Source organism: Bombus vosnesenskii, unplaced genomic scaffold, assembly GCF_011952255.1.
Source record: "Bombus vosnesenskii isolate JDL3184/JDL3185 unplaced genomic scaffold, Bvos_JDL3184-5_v1.1 scf7180000015203, whole genome shotgun sequence".
In the NCBI taxonomy this organism is placed as follows: Eukaryota; Metazoa; Arthropoda; class Insecta; order Hymenoptera; family Apidae; genus Bombus; species Bombus vosnesenskii.
Window position 1 is genome coordinate 13,149 of NW_022883885.1, and position 6,868 is coordinate 20,016.

The 6,868-nt window shown below is 44.8% G+C and overlaps 1 pseudogene; it reads right to left on the reverse strand.

Moving 5' to 3' along the window:
• Positions 1–967: 967 nt before the first annotated feature.
• On the reverse strand, positions 968–3,123 carry LOC117241047 (annotated as a pseudogene).
• Between the last annotated feature and the right edge of the window lie 3,745 nt (positions 3,124–6,868).

Consider the following 6,868-nt stretch of genomic DNA (forward strand, 5'->3'; position numbering starts at 1 on the left):
GAGATCACATTCCCAATTCGACTATCGAACAGAACGTTTGAAAGTTCTTGACGCTTCGAAGTTCTTGACGTTTGAAAATTCTCGACGTTCGAAAGTTCTTGGTGTTTGGAAGCGCTTCGCGATTGAAAGCGTCCTTATACATCTTCACCACACTTGGAGCAGTAAGTATTTTATTTCCTTCAAATCGTTTCTTCCACTGATTTTTCAAACAATTTGTTTGAAATTATTTATTTTATTTCCTTATTTATTATTTATTTATTTTTTATTTATCTATCTTAATTTTATTTTTCCAGATTCTTCTTCGCATTTGGAAGTACTTCGAGTTCGAAAGTTCTTCACGTTTGGAAGCGCTTCGCGATTGAAAGCGTCCTTATACATCTTCACCACACTTGGAGCAGTAAGTATTTTATTTCCTTCAAATCGTTTCTTCCACTGATTTTTCAAACAATTTGTTTGAAATTATTTATTTTATTTCCTTATTTATTATTTATTTATTTTTCATTTACCTATCTTAATTTTATTTTTCCAGATCGTGCCTTATAACAAAACGATGGGAGAGTGCCCGCTTGGTTACAATAGCTTGCACATCAGAACACAATCTCCAGACAGTTTACCACCGAATTACGTTATGGTGAGCTTTATTTGCCCATGTGGTGAATTCATCTCGGAATTTGGCCTGCATCGCTACCTTTTATACCATCTGACGGGAAGGACGGGACGAAGATCAGGCAGCCCAGCAGCACGTCCATATCTCCAGTTGCTCACCAGGTTGCAAGCAGAAGCAATTCTGGGGCGTCGCAGGAATACGAATGAAGATGAACAAGAAGAAGAAGAAGAAGAAGAAGAAGAAGAATACTCTCCTGATCGCTAAACTAATTAGACTTGGGGACTACTTCATATGGGAACTACTACTTACTTTACTTGGGAACTGTAAATAGATGTTGTCTATAACAGGCTCATCACACATAAGTTGTATTGTACATTATAGTAAATAAACTTTATACTTCTACTTAAAAGATAGATTCTAAATTTTTCTTTATCCCTTCTATCCCTTCAATTCCAATTTATCATATAATAGGTTATAACTTCTGTCCAGTTTGTTAAAATTTCTTTAACAACTTCTGCGCTTCCTGTTTAGCATCTCGATCATCTTCGTTCTTTGCAGGATAATCAAGGGCCATTTTTAAATATTTCGTAGCTAGCTCTTTTTAATTTAATTTTAAGTAGGTTTTTCCCAACATTAATAAATTTTGACTATAGAAATTGGGATCAATTTCCTCTGCAGATTCAAAATATTTTAGAGCTTCCTCGAATGATGAAGATGGCGGTTCTCCAAATATTACAGATGCAATTTTTCTTTGATACCATGTTAAATCAGAAACTTGATAGCACCAAGTACCAAGCACGTACATAAGTGTTGGTTCTTTTGGATTTAGTTCCATTGCTCTCTGCGACATTAAACATATTCGATACAATTGCTTGACATTGTGTCAGGGAATGAAATATTTATAAGTATATATATATATATATATGTCGGATCATCACTGGAAATGGGGTTGTGGGCGTCAAATGAATCTTCTCGAGGATTAGCCATTGATATGGTACACACAGGCGTAGTTTATTACAATGATAGAATTATTACAGTCTTAAGAATTGATCACGGCGGTTCGGCACTCGCGACACTAGTGACGATGCTCTCGGGCTAAATAACGAATCCGCGGCCAACGGGATGACAACAGAACGTACTCACAAAGTCCAAGTCTGAGAATAATCACTGATCGCGAAAGCGTTACTCTTTGATCGATGAGATCGCGAGCGAGAATGCCTTTCCCGTCCCGATGATGCCACACAGGAAAACTATAACGGGGTGTGTCTAAGGATACGAGATCATCGGATTCGTCGAGAAAAGCCTTCGTTCAGAAAGTAAGGGAAATTGACGTTGCTGCTAATTGGTCAATCTCCATATCGGTGGTTAGAAAAGGATGCTAGCCGCCCTCGAGGGAAAGTTGTTAGTGGGAGACGCCGCTCGTTGAAAAATATGTCTCCCCTATCTTCCCGTAGTTGGGACAAAGACCGTTTGTCCGTTTGAAGGACTTTAGTTAACTAAACCTTAAGATTTATAACGGGCCCTCGGGCTAGCCGAACATGTACTGCGGAGACGCATCGACATCTGGCAATCATCTTACTCGAAGAATAGGGTCTGCACGTGGCGAGCCACGGGACAGAAACCGTTGGAATGTTTACTGTCGCGTGTCGCCACAAATATTTCTTTTAAGGAGAGCTATAGAATTACTCCATACCTTTGTTAGGCAAAGCGTTCATCCCGTGACCGCGGCTACGTTCGGCGACTGACTGTCGCCTCGAGCCCAAGCTCATTATCACAATTCTCGAATAATTACAATCGGGTTGAATAACTACAATTGTTCAATTACAGCTATAGTAGACTCTAGGTTACAATGTTGCGGGATTATCCAAAATTCCAAAGGCTCCGGTGTTCTTTCATCTCCGACATATATATATATATATATATATATATATTATCATGAAATATACCAGCATATGTTTCTTAATATTATATGACTCTTTTATTTGTGCTTTTACTCCTTCATAAAGAGTCTTAGAATTAAGGAGAATCGATGCTCATTTGTGTGCAGCCCAATTATCCTCTTTTATCTCAAGTGCTTCAAGTATTAAATCATAAGCTTCGAAAATTAATTTCTTTCCATCCACTTCACTCACAATTTTAGACAATTTATACATTGCTCTACACAAACGCCATATAATTTCAATATCACCGCTATCCTATAAAAATATTCAATTTTATTATCTACATTTATAAGTGATATACATAATGTCATTACTTTATAATTTATTAGAAGGTCATGTATTTCCTGGTATTGTTCTTGCTCGTATAATGCATCGGCTTTTGCTATTAGAACTTCTTTTGTAGTTATGATTGCTTCGTTGTCACCTCTCTTTTTTGTAAGACCCCAAATACCCATAGCAGTGAACGACGATATGGTACATAATTTTGTTGTTAACATGTACTGATTGCTGCTCTAATAATGAAAACTAATTGAATAATTTTGTATAATATATTAAAATTTATAGATCTGTGGCGGCACGGGCCACGGAACTTTTCAACGGCTCCGGATGCAAAGCGCGACGCCGCCAAAGCGCAACACCGACGTGCCCAATGTACCATCGGTATCTTCACACTCTTTCCGCCGAATTCTCGGAAGAGCATACACGTGCCAGCACTGGCGGCACATCTAATGAATGCACGCTAGTGGGGGATATCGATGGGCTACGAAGGGAAGAATCTGCGCGATCCGAAACAAAAGCAGAGTCAGTCTGTCTTGCGCCATTAAATGTGTAACTCCTCGGTACTATTTGCATAGCAACGCGTCGAATGATCTCTCGGTGTCTATCGTTATTTGTTAGTTGTTACCTATTGTCTGTTAAGTGTAATTGTTAGTTGTTAATTGTTAACTCTGATTGTTGATTAGTTCTAATTAAACTATTGTTCGTTAAAAACACCAAGAGTAGTTCCTTACGCACCCATCACCATACCACCTCAAACTGGTGACCCCGACGTGATTTAACGTGATATTTAGTGAAAGAGGTGACCGTGATAGTGCTATCGTTTTTAACCACCGATTTTGAGTGCACCGCGACGATGGAAAGTAATACACAGGGAACCATAGCCAGCCAGGTGATCAGCATGTCTCCACTGCTACCCACGAACACGGCGGCATGGTTTGCCCTTCTGGAGAGATAATTCGAGGCAGCGCGAATTACGGAAGACACCATTAAGTACGTGACGCTGGCAAAATGTCTCAACGATCAACAGCTCCAGGACGTCGAAGACCTAATGACGAACCCTCCGGACATCGGACGCTACGAGAAATTAAAACATGCGCTCATTCGCAAATTATCCGATACGGACGCGACTCGGATAAAGAAGTTGGTGGAAAGCGAGGAGATGGGAGATAGAAAGCCATCCCAGTTTTACCAACACTTAAAAAAACTCTCCAGCCCCGCCACGCCCGATGATTTTACCCTCACGCTGTGGAGGAACCGATTACCCGCCCGCATCAGGCGTGTCCTCGCGGCAGTCGACGATTCGGACCCAGAAAGGTTATTGCGGCAGGCGGACCTGATCGCTGAAGAATTCACGGAGGATTTTCAGCGCACCGCCCGGGTAACGGCAGTAATGGACCCACCAGCGCAAAACGCTGGAGTATACGAACCAATGGCCGCCGCAATCAACGTGTTGAGCGAGCAAATATCACAGTTGCAGGCACAGATGAACGCGTTGAGCATGATTAATCATCGTCGACCACGATCACGATCACGCTCGCGTTCGCGATACCACCGACGTTCGCGCTCGCGAGATCGGCCACGGCAAGACGGTCTGTGTTTCTATCATGCAAAGTTCGGAGAACGCGCGAGGAGCTGTCGTTTCCCATGCACGTGGAAGTCGGGAAACGAGACCAGCCGTCCGTAGACGCGGCAGAAGACGACGGCCTGAGTTCCCGCCGCATCTTCGTTACGGACAAGGGAACGAAGATCTCTTTCCTTGTAGACACCGGCGCCGACATCAGCGTATACCCCCGCAGTAAAATCCATAGGCACGTCAAGAAAAACGCGTACGAACTATTCGCGGCCAACTGGGGACGCGCATCGCAACGTATGGTACCACTACGATTGGCCTTAACCTGTCCCTAAGACGAGCCTTCGAGTGGAACTTCGTAATTGCTGACGTTCAAACGCCTATCATAGGCGTAGATTTTTTAAGCCATTATGGGTTGCTCGTGGACCCGCGAAACAAACAACTCCTCGACACGACAACCCAATTATCAACAAGGGGATACGCTGCCACGACGGAAGAAATATCCATCAAAACCGTAATCGGCGAATCGGTCTACCATCGACTATTGGCGGAGTTTCCGGATCTAACTCGTCCACCGGCCTTCGGACGAGAGAAAATCCGACACAGTGTGGTACACCATATTGAAACCACACCCGGGCCACCCGTCTACAGTAAACCTCGACGTCTCGCACCGGATCGTCTCAAGCAAGTCAAGGCGGATTTCGCAACAATGATCGAGCAAGGAGTGATGCGGCCATCGAAGAGTCCATGGGCATCACCCCTGCATGTCGTCCCAAAGAAGGACGGAAGTCTACGACCATGCGGCGACTATCGTGCGTTGAACGCTCGCACCATACCCGACAGGTACTCCCCACCACATATCGAAGATTCCGCGCAACATCTGTACGGTAAGCGTGTCTACTTAAAAATCGACCTTGTCCGCGCTTACCACCAAATCCCGATCGCGCCAGAAGACGTTAAGAAAACCGCGATCACGACACCTTTCGGACTTTTCGAAGCAACCAACATGATGTTTGGGCTTCGAAACGCCGCGCAAACGTGTCAAAGATTCGTTGACGAAATTACCCGTGGTCTGGACTTCGTGTTCGCTTACATAGACGATTTCTTAATCGCATCCGAAACCGAAGAACAACATCGCGAACACCTTCGGATTTTGTTTGAACGCTTAAACGAGTATGGCGTAGTCATCAACCCAGTAAAGTGCGAATTCGGTGTGAACGAAATCACATTCTTGGGACACACCGTAAACGCCGACGGGATAAAGCCGCTAGCCGAACGCGTTGACGCTATTGTAGAAGTACCGCTCCCCGGGACCGTTAAATCACTACGCAGGTACCTCGGTATGATTAATTTCTACCGACGTTTCATACCGGGGGCCGCAAAAATTTTTCAACCCCTAAACGACCTATTAAAAGGAGGAAAAAAGGGCAACGCGCCCATCAAATGGACAGAGCAATCCGAAGCCAGCTTCCGCGAGTCGAAACGCGCCCTCGCTAACGCCACGATGTTAGCGCATCCGATACCTGGCGCACCTGTTAGCCTCGCGGTAGACGCATCCGACTATGAAATAGGAGCGGTCCTCCAGCAACGCGTCAACGACTCTTGGCAGCCGTTAGGTTTCCTTACCAAACCGTTGAACTCCGCGCAGCGAAAGTACAGCGCGTACGACCGCGAATTACTCGCTATGTACACTGCGGTAAAGCGATTTCGACACGCCATTGAAGGGAGAAATTTTATAATTTACACCGATCATAAACCCCTTACATATGCGTTCAACCAAGATCCTGATAAGTGTTCGCCGCGACAATTCCGGCAACTAGATTACATCGGACAATTCACTACCGACATAAGATATATCAAGGGGTTAGACAATAATGTTGCCGACGCTCTGTCACGCATCGAAGCGATAGGAAAGTCTGTGGACCATCGAGCTCTCGCCGCCGCGCAAGAAGCCGACAAAGAACTAAGCAACATCGTCAACTCCGGTACATCCGCGCTACGGTTAAAGAAAATACGTTTCCCCGATCACGACGTAGAAATATATTGCGACGTATCGGGTGACTTTGTACGACCGTACGTAACGAAATCCTTGCGGCGCGACGTATTTAATTCGCTCCATGGACTTTCCCAACCAGGGATACGTGCCACTCAAAACCTGGTGACGACGCGTTTCGTCTGGCCGCCCATAAACAAGGACTCCCGAAATTGGACACGACAATGTATTCCGTGTCAACAATGTAAAGTCACCAGGCACGTATCCTCACCCGTCGGAACATTCGGAGAGTTAGCGGGCCGTTTCGAACACTTACACATAGACATTATCGCGATGCCATATTCAAAAGGCTACCGATATTGTCTAACGTGTATCGACCGTTTTTCGCGTTGGCCCGAAGCCATTCCCATCGCCGACATGGAGGCGGCAACCGTCGCTTCGGCTCTCCTTTCCACGTGGATATCTCGTTTCGGCGTGCC